The sequence below is a fragment of the Phocoena sinus genome, chromosome 2 (assembly GCF_008692025.1).
Source record: "Phocoena sinus isolate mPhoSin1 chromosome 2, mPhoSin1.pri, whole genome shotgun sequence".
NCBI lineage: Eukaryota > Metazoa > Chordata > Mammalia > Artiodactyla > Phocoenidae > Phocoena > Phocoena sinus.
The window spans coordinates 93,185,736-93,199,470 of NC_045764.1; the positions used below are offsets into that span (position 1 = coordinate 93,185,736).

The 13,735-nt window shown below is 49.3% G+C and overlaps 1 protein-coding gene across 1 annotated transcript in view; it reads left to right on the top strand.

Moving 5' to 3' along the window:
- The first annotated feature begins 63 nt into the window (after nt 1-63).
- RHOV (ras homolog family member V) overlaps nt 64-13,735 on the top strand; it is a 76,581-nt gene continuing 62,909 nt past the window's right edge. Inside the window, exon 1 of the mRNA XM_032622886.1 lies at nt 64-694. The gene's annotated coding sequence lies outside the window, so the exon portion shown is untranslated. The remainder of the gene's footprint in view (nt 695-13,735) is intronic.

Genomic DNA, 13,735 nt, shown 5'->3' on the forward strand with positions numbered 1-13,735 from the left:
GTCCTGCGCTGGGCCCAGCGCGCCTGCTGATTGGTTCGGCTCCACCTCTGTAGCAAACCCGGCAGGAGTGATGCAACGGCTGGGGAGGTTTCCCCAGCTCAGACGTGCAGCAAGGACGCCACAGATTGCGTCAGGCGGCCGGCAGTGGGCACGGACGAGGGCACCGGTCGTCTCCCCATCAGCCCCTTTACGGCCTGGGCCCTTCAAGAACTATGGCGGGCCGGCCCCAGGAGGGTGTCTTTCAAGCAGTCCTGCCAGTGCACCTGGCCGAGTCACTGCCACCCCAGGCAGCACGGACTCTTTACCAGGTCCAGTGCAGGACACGTCCAGAAGGAGGGCTCTGGGCGGCGTAAATGCCCGTCTCTGGGGTTTCGTCCGGGAGCACGTACTCTGGAGAAGCGTCCGAGGCACCTCCGCCTTCCGCACAGGTGCCTCACGCTGTTGGCGCGCGTGAGCAAATGGAGAAACTGAGTCACGGGGCTGACAAGGTGTTCTGCGGAAGCTGAAAGACTGAGTCAGACCGGGCGGTCAGAGCTTGCGGGTCACGTGAGGGCTACGCCCCAGGCCAGGTGTGGGACTTCCTGAGCCCAAATAGGCTCCGCGAAAAGCAGGTCAGAGCGCTTGGAACTGCTGTTGTCACTTTGGCAGTGGTGTCCCGACCTGCGGAGAGAAGCCGTAAAGACAGAAAAGTCAGGTCAGTCCTGCCCCAAGGCGATGGGTTTCGTTCTGCCTGGACAGGAGAGTTTTGCAACAATGGTTGGGTTAATCTTAGGCACTGAGGCTCTGGAAGTGGAGGGCAAGGAGGGCCCAATAAGGCCCCCCAGAGGGCTGTGAGCAGCTACCGGCCTTCGCCCTTGGCTACTGGCTTCCCAACCCACAGAGGGTCCGCAGGTCGCCTGGGGTTGACCCCCTAAGCAGCAGCCAGGGGAAAGGGAAACAGAGGGAGCAGAAGCCCTCGCAGAACTGGCTCCGAGGGACTGCTGCTTAGGTCAGGGGACTGTTGAGGAATAGGGAGAGCCCTCTGGCAGGGAAAAGGGGCAGTATTGCTTCTCATTCGATCCTAATTAGATATTTAAACTAAAAATTATCTGCACACTTAAAGGAATCATTCCAAAGTTGCCTAAGATATAATCTCCAGTAGAAATGTTTCACTATGTTGTGTATAGTATGAAGCTAGATCTTTAAAAACAAGTTATATATTAATATTAGTAAAAGAAATAATATGGAATAATATACATAAACTGTTAGCAGAGCCTGTCACCAGAGGAGGACTTTCCATATTAAATGTAAATATTTATGGAAAAGTGGGTTTCTTACAAGGAGCATGAATTACTTTTCCCACTGGAAAAAATTACAGGCAAATGGTTGTTTCTGGTTATTTCTTTCTCCTTCCCTCCATTCCCCATGTTCACTCTCCCCTCTTCTCCTCTCTCTATCCTGTCTCCTTTAGTCCACCTCCTTTGCTGCTTAGGGAAAATATCCCCCCTCCATCTACCACCTTTGATAGTGGCGTGGGAGGTGAGAAACTGGTACTAACACATTGCTGAAAGTATCAGAATTGGCACAAACAACCCTTTGAAAAAGCAGCTTGGTGATACAAATCAAGAATCATAAAATGTCCCTGCCCTTTGACCCAATACTTCCACTCCATGAAATTATTCAAAATATGGGAAAAGCCATATTCCTCAAGATTTTTCAATGCATTGTTACTTATTATAGCTAAAACAAAAGAAGAAATGCTACTTAAATATCCAAAAATAGCTAAACGTTTAAGTAAATTATCCACATGGTGGAGAAGTACACACACACATGTATACACGACTTAAAAATCCTGCAATAAATGATTAGTTACATAAATTTGATATAGACATAAGATTAAATCTGTGCAGTCATTAGAAACAATTATGTATGACTATACTTATTGACTTGGAAACCTATCTATGATGCATATATAATTAAGTAAAAAACAGATTATAAAATAACCTAAAATAACTTTTTAAACTTAAAAAGTATATATGTGTTTATTTCCCAAAAAAAAAATCTAGGGGCTTCCCTGGTGGCGCAGTTGGTTGAGAGTCCACCTGCCGATGCAGGGGACACGGGTTCATGCCCCGGTCCGGGAAGATCCCACATGCCACGGAGCGGCTGGGCCCGTGAGCCATGGCCGCTGAGGCTGCGCGTCCGGAGCCTGTGCTCTGCAACGGGAGAGGCCACAACAGTGAGAGGCCCGCGTACCGCAAAAAAAAAAAAAAAAAATCTAGAAGAACACATAAAAATGCTCAGTGATTATCTCTCAGTAGTAGGACTACTGAGACTTGCACTTTCTTTTTTATACCAATTCAGACTGGGAATTTTTTAAGAGAACATAAACCACTTATATTTAGGAAAAACAGTTTAAAGTAAAAATCCATTAGGAAAACAATGTAGTGAACATGCTTATGATTGCATAGTAAGACAAAAATGCAAAACAGGAACTATCACATGCACTATAATTAAAACGATTGGGATTTCCCTGGTAGCACAGTAGTTAAGAATCCGCCTGCCAATGCAGGGGACACGAGTTCGAGCCCTGGTCCGGGAAGATCCCACATGCCGTGGAGTAGCTGAGCCCATGCACCACAACTACTGAGCCTGCATTCTGGAGCCCGCGAGCCACAACTGCTGAGCCTGCGTGCCGCAACTACTGAAGCCCAAGCGCCTAGAGCCTGTGCTCTGCGACGAGAGAAACCACCGCAATGAGAAGCACGCACACCATAAGGAAGAGTAGCCCCCACTCGCCACAACTAGAGAAAAGCCCTAGTGCAGCAACGAAGACCCAATGCAGCCAAAAATAAATAAATAAATTATTTTAAAAAAAAACGATTAAAACAACAAAAACAAAATTCATGAGGAAAAAGACAGGGCATCATATACTAATGAGAGATGGATTGGGGGATGGTGATTCTTTTCTCTATTTTGCAAGGCTTATGAAATGTAATTTTTAACAATAAAGTTACTTTTAAAGAGTAGTTAATGGTTCTTGGTGGCTCAGGGGCAGATAGCATATCAGAATCACCTGGGCAACATCTTCAAGATGCCCATTCTCTGACTTCCTCCTAACTAGACCAAAGCCCCTGGTTTAAATAACTCCTTTAGTGAGGTCATCAGTAACCAGCTCTTGCTCCAGGCAGAGTTAGGCACTCCTTTCTCTGTGCTCCCAGACCCCTTACCTCACTTCTGTCCCTTCCACTTCATGCTTATAACAGAAACATTTATCGAGTGCTTACCATGAGCTAGGCAGTTTGCTAAGTGCTTTTACATCCATTCTAATTATAAACTTCTCTGCTGCTTTGTGAGGTAAATATCATTTCACAGATGAGCAGACTGGAACAAAGGAAATTTAGGTAACCTGCCACAGTGACACAGCAGCAAGTTGTATAGCCTGGGGCCCAAGGCAGGCAGTCCAACCCCAGAGCCTCCTTGTTGATGAGCATTTGACATCCTACCTCCCACGAACTTGAGAGCTCCCAGAGAGCAGACTTCATCTTTGAAGGCCCCGGGGAACCAACACAGTCCTGGCTCATGGAAGGTTCTCTGCAAAGGTAGGTAGAAGAAGTAAAGCTCTTGGAAAAGGCCAGGGCACCCTGGGGTTCAGAGGAGGAGGAATCCTGCGAGACAAGGGCTCAACCTTGACCCTCTCAAAATAGGAATCTGCACAAAAGTTGGCCCTGAGGTCTTGGCCACCTTCCCAGGAACTTGTCTCACCTGTTCCCATTCCTTGCTTATCTTTGCCAACATCTATCTCCTTCCCTCCCAGTGGGACACTCCCAGGTAGTAAACCACCCACCTCAGCCAGTTCCTCTCCAACATCAGCAGCAACCATCCCATCTTTCCTCCTAAAATCCCCTCAGGGAGGGGCTGCAGATGTCATGCCCACAGAGGTACCAGCTCACAAGAGGTGATGAGAGAGTATCATTTCCACCTTGCAGAGTTGCACATGATTTGGACATGATGTACACATGGCGTCTTCCTTCTGTGAAACTTTCCCAAATTAATCTTTCCTATTGTCCCTTCAGATGGTCACTTCTAATCTCCTTAGGATCTGTTCCTCCTCCTCATTCCAGTCACTGTAATCAACTCCTGGTGTTAGTGGGAACCACTGTCTGAAACAAGGGAAGGGTGCATTTTAGGAGCCAGGGGATCATGCGAATTTGTTAAGCTAAATGATGAAGTTGCTTCATGAAGCTGCTGATTCCAGAGGGATGAAAACCTTCTCAGACATGGGCTCTAAGCCCAGCTTGTCCAGATTTGAGCCTAGTTCCACCTTATACCATCTGGGTGACCCCAGGTACCCTGTCTCTGGTCCTCAGTTTTCTTAACTGTCAAATTGGGAATAACAGTACCTACTCTGTAGGTTCTGATGAGGATTGAAGGAAATGAAACCTTAGCCAGCACCTGGCATGTGTGAGCACTCAATACATGTTGCTCCATATTATTTTTACTCCAAATTTTTCACTTTCCTTTTTATCCAGGGTATTACCATGGTCTAAGGTGATATGGTGATTTATAGTAAGTATATATTTGGGTTTTGTTATATCATTTTTAATAAGCAAGTAATCTAGTAGTAAATTGTGTTCCTAAGTTCTGTGATCCACTCTAGCAAATTAATCTAACCCAAAGAGAGGGTCATAGGAACCTGTGATCTACAGCCATTCAGTTAGAAGGACAGGTAACACCAGGACTTGCAATCGGCATCTGAAGTGGGGGCAGTCTTGTGGGATTGATCTGTGGGATCTGATGCTATCTCCAGGCAGATAGTGCCAGGCTTGAGTTAAATTGTAGGACACCGAGCTGGTGTTGCAGAATTGTTTGCTGTGTGGAAAACCCCCAGGTCTGGTATCAGAAAGTAGTGCTGGTAGGGGATTGAGAGTGGAGGAGATGCACAGAAGAGCGTGTTTTCCTTTGCCTGACCTCTCAGTCTGACACAGCTCAGAAGAACTGAGTGGGTCAGGAAAGCGACCAGGGTATTTTTTTTTTAGTATTAAACATTTTATTCAATTTCTTTTTTTAATATTTATTTATTTATTTTTGGCTGCATTGGGTCTTAGTCGCAGCATGTGGGGTCTTTCGTTGCAGTTGTGGCTTGAGTAGCTGGCTCAGTAGTTGCTGCATGTGGGCTCAGTTGCCCGGCAGCATGTGGAATCTGAGTTCCCGGACCAGGGATCGAACTCGAGTCCCCTGCATTGGCAGGCAGATTCTTAACCACTAGACCACCAGGGAAGTCCCCCAGGGTAAGTATTTTTGATTCAGTGGTGGAAACCTACAGCTCTCTCACCCTCCATTCTTACCATACAATTCACAGATTGTACCAGCAAATAGGATGTTAAATGAGAGTTTTTAAAAGGCAGAATAGGTGATAGTGTGCCCCGAGCACACTATTCTTTTAATTGAAGTATAGTTAATTTGCAATATTGTATTAGTTTCAGGTGTACAACAAAGTGATTCAGTTTTATTTATGTATATATATATATATATCAGATTATTTTCCATTATAGGTTATTACAAGATACTGAATATAGTTCCTTGTGCTATACAGTAAATCCTTGTTGGTTACCTATTTTTTTTTTTTTTTTTTTTTTTTTTGCAGTACGCGGGCCTCTCACTGTTGCGGAGCACAGGCTCCGGACGCGCAGGCTCAGCCGCTCCGCGGCATGTGGGATCTTCCCAGACCGGGGCACGAACCCGTGTCCCCTGCATTGGCAGGCAGGCTCTCAACCACTGCGCCACCAGGGAAGCCCGGTTACCTATTTTATGTATAGTAGTTTGTATCTTTTAATCCCATACTCCTAATTTCTCTTCTTTCCCCTTAGGTAACCATAAGTTTGTTTTCTATGTCTGTGAGTCTGTTTCTGTTTTGTATATAGATTCATTTATATTATTTTTTATATTCCACATATAAGTGATATCATATAATATATCTTTCTCTATCTGACTTACTTAGTATGATAATGTCTAGGTCCATCCATGTTGCTGCAAATGGCAATATTTCATTCTCTTTATGGCTATTATGCCATTGTGTTATATATATGTATATATCTCACATCTTCTTAAACCAGTTGTCTGTTGATGGGCACTTGGGTTGTTTCCATGTCTTAGCTATTATAAATAGAGCTGCTATGAACATTGGAGTGCATGTATCCTTTCAAATTACAGTTTTCGTTTTTTCCGGACATATGCCCAGGAGTGGGATTGCTGGATCATATGGTAGCTCTGTTTTTAGTTTTTTAAGGAACTTCCACACTGTTTTCCATAGTGGCTGTACCAATCTACATTGCCACCCACAGTGTAGGAGGGTTTCCTTTGCTCCACACCCTCTCCAGCATTTATTTGTAGACTTTTTGATGATGGCTATTCTGACCAGTGTGAGGTGATACCTCATTGTGGTTTTGATTTGCATTTCTCTAATAATTAGTGATGTTGAGCATCTTTTCATGTGCTTGTTGGCCATCTGTATATCTTCTTTGGAAAAATGTCTATTTAGGTCTTCTGCCCATTTATTGTTTGGGTCATTTGGTTTCTTGATATTGTGTTATATGAGCTGTTTGTATATTTTGGATATTAACCCTTTGTCAGTTGCACTATTTGCAAATTCTCCCCTTCCATAGGTTGTCTTTTTGTTTTGTTGATGGTTTCCCTTGCTGTGCAACAGCTTTCTATAATTTTTTTTTTTTTTTTTTTTTGGCTGTGTTGAGTCTTCGTTGCTGTGCACAGGCTTTCCCTAGTTGCAGTGAGCAGGGGTTACTCTTCGTTGCAGTGCGTGGGCTTCTCATTGTGGTGGCTTCTCTTGTGGAGCACGGGCTCTAGGCTCATGGGCTTCAGTAGTTGTGGCATGCAGGCTTCAGTAGTTGTGGTTCATGGACTCTAGAGCACAGGCTCAGTAGTTGTGGAGCACGGGCTGAGTTGCTCCATGGCATGTGGGATATTCCCAGACCAGGAATTGAACCCATGTCCCCTGCACTGGCAGGCAGATTCTTAACCACTACGCCACCAGGGAAGTCCCTGCAAAAGCTTTTAAGTTTGATTAGGTTCCATTTGTTTATGTTGCTTTTATTTCTTTTGCCTTTGGAGACTTGATCTAAGAAAATATTGCTATCATTTATGTCTGAGAATGTTTTGTCTATGTTCTCTTCTAGTTTTATGATGTCATGTTTTATATTTAGGTCTTTAAACCATTTTGAGTTTATTTTTGTATATGGTGTGAAGGAGTATTCTAATTTCATTGATTTTTTAAATATTTATTTATTTATTTATTTGGCTGCATCAGGTCTTAATTGTGGGATCTTCATTGCGGCACACGGGCTTCTCTCTAGTCGTGGCATGCAGACTCCAGAGCACATGGGCTCAGTAGTTGCGGCATGCGGGCTCTCTAGTCATGGCACATGGGCTCTAGAGCATGCAGGCTTGGTTGCTCCATGGCATGTGGGATCTTAGTTCCCCAACCAGAGATTGAACCTGCATCCCCTGCATTGGAAGACGGATACTTAACCAATAGACCACCAGGGAAGTCCCTAATTTCTTTGATTTATATGTGGTTGTCCAGCCTTCCCAACACCACTCACTGAAGAGACTGTCTTTTCTCCAGTGTATATTCTTTTTTTTTTTTTTTTTTCAGTGTATATTCTTGCCTCCTTTGTCATACATTAATTGACTGTAGGTGTGTGGGTTTATTTCTGGGCCCTCTTTTCTGTTCCACTGATCTACATGTCTGTTTTTGTGCCAAAACCATGCTGGTTTTTTTTTTTTTTTTTTTTTTTTTTTGCGGTACATGGGCCTCTCACTGTTGTGGCCTCTCCTGTTGCGGAGCACAGGCTCTGGACGCGCAGGCTCAGCAGCCATGGCTCACGGGCCCAGCCCCTCCGCGGCACGTGGGATCTTCCCAGACCGGGGTACGAACCCGTGTCCCCTGCATCAGCAGGTGGACTCTCAACCACTGTGCCACCAGGGAAGCCCAACCATGCTGTTTTGATTACTGTAGCTTTGTAGTATTGTTTGAAGTCTGGGAGGGTTATGCCTCCAGCTTTGTTCTTTTTTCCTCAGGATTGCTTTGGCAATTCTGGGTCTTTTGTGATTCCATATAAATATTAGGATTACTTGTTCTAGTTCTGTGAAAAATGTTACTTTGATAGGGATTGCATTAAATCTGTAGATTGCTTTGGGTAGTATGGCCATTTTAACAATATTAATTCTTCCAATCCAAGAGCACAGGATATCTTTCCATTTCTTTGAATCATCTTCAATTTCCTTTATCAATGTTTTATAGTTTTCAGCATATAGGTCTTTCACCTCCTTAGTTAAGTTTATTCCTAGGTTTTTTTTTTTAAGTACCTTATATTTATTTATTTATGGCTATGTTGGGTCTTCATTGTTGCGCGCAGGCTTTCTCTAGTTGCGGCGAGCAGGGGCTACTCTTTGTTGCAGTGCGTGGACTTCTCACTGCGATGGCTTCTCTTGTTGCAGAGCACGGGCTCTAGGTGCATGGGCTTCAGTAGTAGTGGCACACGGGCTATAGATCACAGGCTCAGTTAGTTGTGGCGCACGGGCTTAGTTGTTCTGTGGCATGTGGGATCTTCCCAGACCAGGGCTTGAACCTGTATCCCCTGCGTTGGCAGGCAGATTCTTAACCACTGCACCAACAGGGAAGTTCAATTCCTAGGTATTTTTTGGACACAATTTTAAAGAGGATTTTTTTCTAACTTTCCCTTTCTGATATTTCATTGTTAGTGTAAAGAAATCCGAGCACACTATTAATAGAAGAGTTGCTTGAGCAAAGAGAGGGATTTTCTTTGTATGCTTGGGGGGATTGCTAAAATAAACAAACAAATAAATAAAACAATCCCCATCTATGAGGAGTTATATCTCCTGCAAACCACTGAGAAATAAATGTATCCTCAGGTCCTTGGCCCATGTGCAAAAGGGACATAGGTCTCACCAATGCTCTGGCAAAAGTATGGGAAGGAGTAGCTGAATGCCTTGATACAGTCCACCTCAGAAGAGGGAGAGAAGAGAAGACAGCTGCTCTGCTGGTTATGCCAACTGAATCCAGAGCCAAGCAGGGGAAGACTACTTGGTCCCCTGCCCACAAAAGCAGGGGCTGTAAGGGTTCACTCACGTCCTGGCAGAGGGGTGCATGGGATAGTGGGAAAATCTGGCTCCTTGCCCATTTCTAGTTGCCAAGGAGGGAGGAAGACACAGCTGATAGGGCGCCCTGACCTCAGGCCTGGTCCTGGAAGGCGAGGGGCCAGGGCTCCAACAGAGCATTGGGATGGTGGGGTCCCTCTCCCAATTCCAGGGAGAAAGAAAGGCATAGTCTGTGGGGGCAGGAAGTGGCTGGCTCAGGGCTGAGAACTGCAGTGGGGGGCACTTCAGTGGAGTGACAGGGCTGCACAGAGGGGAGACCCATGGAGTCAAAGTCGAACATCAGACCCCACAGAAATGCTGGAGTGTGGTAGGACCTGGCTTTAGAAGAGAACCTAGAAAAACAGCCCATGTGGAGAAGTATGACTGCACAAAATGGGCCTGACTGCCCTGCCAGGCAGACTCTGAGAGCCAAGGAGGTAAAGCCCCTTAAATGACAGCAACTAGGACACCACCCCCGGGGGCCTACTGCAAATGGGCAGATCCCAGAACCTTTTGGATCTCTTTTATCAGAGAGTTAGAAGAGGACGCCCCGAGAGAAGGGAGTCACTGGTGGAGGTAAAACTGAACAGTCCAGGCATAGTAGGACGGGCCTGGCCCAGACATCTGCCCCTGTGGGAAAGGGAAAACAATCCTCCGACAGGTGCAGGGGCACGCACCTGTCCGCCTACCCCCAGGGCCTTCTTTGCCTCCAACCTGAGTCAGGAGGAGGGATCACTGGAGATAGACAGCTGGCCATGCCTGGCAGGGCTTTGGCTTTGCCCTGCAGGGGGTGCCATGACACAGGACAGCCTTGGGCCCAGAGCCGACCTGTTGCTAAATCCAGACTCCTGAGATGCTAGTTACCCTGTGTCTGACTGTAGCCGCAGCTGGCTGTTTTTGGACCCTGCATCATGGCCTGAGAGGGTCTTTGGGGATGAAGGGAACGTGCTGAGCCCACTAGGGCCAAAAGCCACTTGTGGCGGATCTCCAAGGGGATGGGGACTCTTGAGGACTTGGGGTCCTGCTGTCACTTCCCACAGCCTGGGTCTCCCTTCCACTACTCCCCACATCAGAGGAGGTTGACCTAGACAAGTGGTGCTCCTTAAAGACAGGGACACAAAGAGAAGAAAGGGTGGAGGCAAGCCGGCATCTCAGCTGCCTTCTTGGTCCTAGGGCTACTGCTGGGACTATCCGGCCAGACTCCAAGCTCCTCTCTAGCCCACCCCCATCTTGTGAGCTGGACCGTGAAAGCTCCCGAAAGTGGTTTGCTGGCATAAATATAAGGATTAAACAACCTGTGGCGGGGACTCGTTGCTCACAAACTGTTTTTCATACACTAACTCATTTCAACCTCATAGTAATATGCAAGAAGTATTATGATCCTCTGAGAGGTTAAAGATAATTAACTAGACGGCCAGCTTCCTTGGGCAGAGACCATGTTTCATCGCCAATGCCTGACATAATAAAAGGTGCTCAATCAGTGCGAAAAGAATGGAGAAATGGATGGACTTGTCCCAGGTCACCTAGCAATGAGAGGTGGTGCTGGAAGGGAGCTTCAGCCTCCCAACTCAAACCCGGTTCCCTTCTATTCAAGGTGAGGGCTGGGATGAGAGGGCGCAGAGGACAGCGATGTGGGGAGGGCGCTGGCTGCACCGACAGCCCAGAGTTTGGTAATGGGCCGCTTCTCTGGACATCCTCTAACATATTTAGGGGAAAGCATCGCTCTGAGCTTTCTCCAGTATACTCCCTCTGCTTAGGGGCCCGGGGGCCGGAGAGAGCTCTGCGCGACAAAGGCTATCACTGAACTCGCATCCGGCTGCTCCCTCTCCGAATCGTCCCGGTGGCCCCCAGGGCCAAGAAGGGCTGACCCCGTGCCTTGCGGGGTGACGGCGGCTCCGGTCCGGGAGCAGCCCCACGGCCGCGCAGCGCCCCCTGGTGCTGGGCAACGGGGCCCGGGCGGTCCCGCCCGCTGTCCCGCCAGCTACGCCGGCTTCCCGCGACAGCGGCCCGGCGCGGGCTCCCAGGCCGGGGGTGGGATTCGGGGCTGCAGAAGGAGGAGCCGAGCGGGCGCGGAGCCTCCGAGACACTCGCGGCCTTCAGCGGCTTCCCGGCCCGGGAAGTGAGCCGGGGTCGGGAGGCCGCAAACAGGAAGTCGGGCTGTAACAAAGAGCTCGGCGGGGGGTGGGGTAGGGGCGGGGAGCCGGGGGACCTCCGGGGCGACGGCAGGTGGAGGGCTGACCCGGGCCAGCGCGTCGCACTTGCCTCTTCCGCCGCCGCTGGGGGTTCCAGGCCCGCCGGGATCCGGCCGTGCCGTGCGCCCTGGGCGCGAGGGAGGGCGCGGCCGCCTGAGGGAGGCCGCTGGGACCTCCCAGGCGCATCCTCTCCCCGGGAAGGGACACTCACAGTTCCCTGAGTGAATCACTTCCATCCCTTCCCGGAATGCGGCGGGCCACGTGGGGTGGAAGGCTGGGTTGCCAAACTGCGGACCCGCGGGGAGAGGCGGGGAAAGCGTCAAGGAGGGGAGAGCCCTGTGGGTCCCCATGAGAGGTGGAGCGTCCGCGCGACCTGAGTTTAGTGACCTAGTGGCCTTATCTAGCCCGGGATGGGGGGAGGTAGGAACCACTGTCCTTTTTCTTCTATCCCCTGACCAGTCTGGCCCTGAGGCAGGAGAGGGACCGCTAGCTAAGCCAGCAGCATAAAGGCATTCTTCACAGCCTCTCCCTGCCTGACGCCCCACAGTGATATCCAGGTGGTTACCAGCCAGTGGGCTCTGGAAATGCAACTGTCCTCAGAGCTGGCGGTCACCGTGGGGTCAGACTTGTCCTTTAGACAGGACACTGCTTCCAGGCTAAGGAACTGCTACGCTCTGAATTGTCTTATGAAATACCAGTGCAGATTAAACATGGGTATTTGCTAAGCCAGGGAGAGCACTTCACAGTGAGTCTAGAGCTATCATCTGGCCTTGTTTCTGCCAAGCCTAGGACCTCTCCTGTACACCTGCACACTCCATCAGGAAAGTCTTGGGTACCTTACCTATGAGAAGGGGCCGGACCCTCAGGGAGTGACCTGGAAATCCTGGAGAGAGAAGGGCTTCCACTGTGGCCTGTTCACACCCCAAGTGCCCGGCGCAGCTTTTGCATGTCACTAGAGGTGGAACCTGGCACAAGCTACAGGTTGGAGCTGCCCAAACCAAGTCCATGAAGGGATCCCCTCTTTTCCCAGAAAGCTGGCGTGGTATCAGAGCCGGTGAGTGGGTTTAGCCAGCCAGCTCCTCTCCAGAGCTCTCTTCTCTGAGGAGCTGGCAGCCTGTGTAGCCCAGCACAGCCTGGTGGTGTGGACGTGCAGGCCCGCGGGTGTCCTACCTGTCCCCCACATGGGAGCCTCGTCATCTCGCCTTCGTGTCCCAGCCCAGTTTCCCCCGCCCCCCAGGGCCCGGGAGCTGCTTTCCTGTTTCATTTTGGGCAGGAAGAGTGAGGTCGTGTTGTTCTTCCCCCTGCTGCCGGCTCAGGCTGTGGGAACGGTTCCCTGAATGCTTTCCTGTTTGATACCCTGTGTGTGCAGTGAGGGGAACAGGGAGCAATGGGTGAGGCGTGGAACGTGTGCACTTGGGTGAGTGTGGATGAGCCTAGGCCTCTTGCTCCCTTGTCTCTGGCATAAGCACCCAGATTAGGGGCCGGCATGCTCTATGTGTCAGGGAGAAAGGAAAAGGGAGGCAAGTAGCGCTGCATATACTTGGACTCCACTGGGGGCATCTGCTGGGTCTGTTTTGCTTTACTGGATGGGCTGAGAGCTGGGAGCATCTGCTCAGCTTTCTGTCGATGGCTCATTCTTTCATCACTTGCTCTCCATGGAGTATTTTTGTGGCTGTAGAGAGAAGACTGTGGCACCCTAGGGACCATCTTACGCCTTAGAGGAAGCTAGCCATGAAGTAGAGACTGGAAACTCTCTCAGTAGTGCCTCAGCCAGAGAAACCTGGGCTCAGGGAAGCCTCCCTCTTCTTCCTCCTCCCCTCTCTACAGTCTTCAATCAACTCTAGCAGTTCCAGGCAGACCAGGCGCCCAGAGCCAGCTCTCTTGCCCAGCTGCAAGGAGGACAGACCCAAGGCAGATCCCCCCGGCACAAAGACGAGTGCCCTGCCGGGGCTTAAAAATGAGCAGGGTGCCAGTCCATCTAAAACCCTGCAATAGCAGGAGGAAGAGCCCAGATGTCATCATGGTCAGAGACCCTGCTCTCTGACAAGAGAATCCTTTTGAAAAGAGGAAAACGGGCAGGTTTGTCTCCTTCCCCCAAATTCCTGTATCCCCCAGGCTGACTAGGGTGTCCGTAAACTTTTTCAAACTTGAAGGGAGAAAAGCGGGATAGATTCAGGTTAAGGGGGCATAACCCCCAAGGAATGGTGGGAGCATGAGGGGGAAGGGGGGCTGCAGCCAACCTCAAGCCATAAGACAGAGGAGGCTGGCCCAGGCTGGGGACTAAATGGGTGAGGCCAGGTTCCCCAAGAACTAGAAGAGGACAAGGGCCTAGAGCACAGTAGGCCAAGTCCAAGTGCTCCCAGGTGCCAAGGGTATGGGGGGCAGCC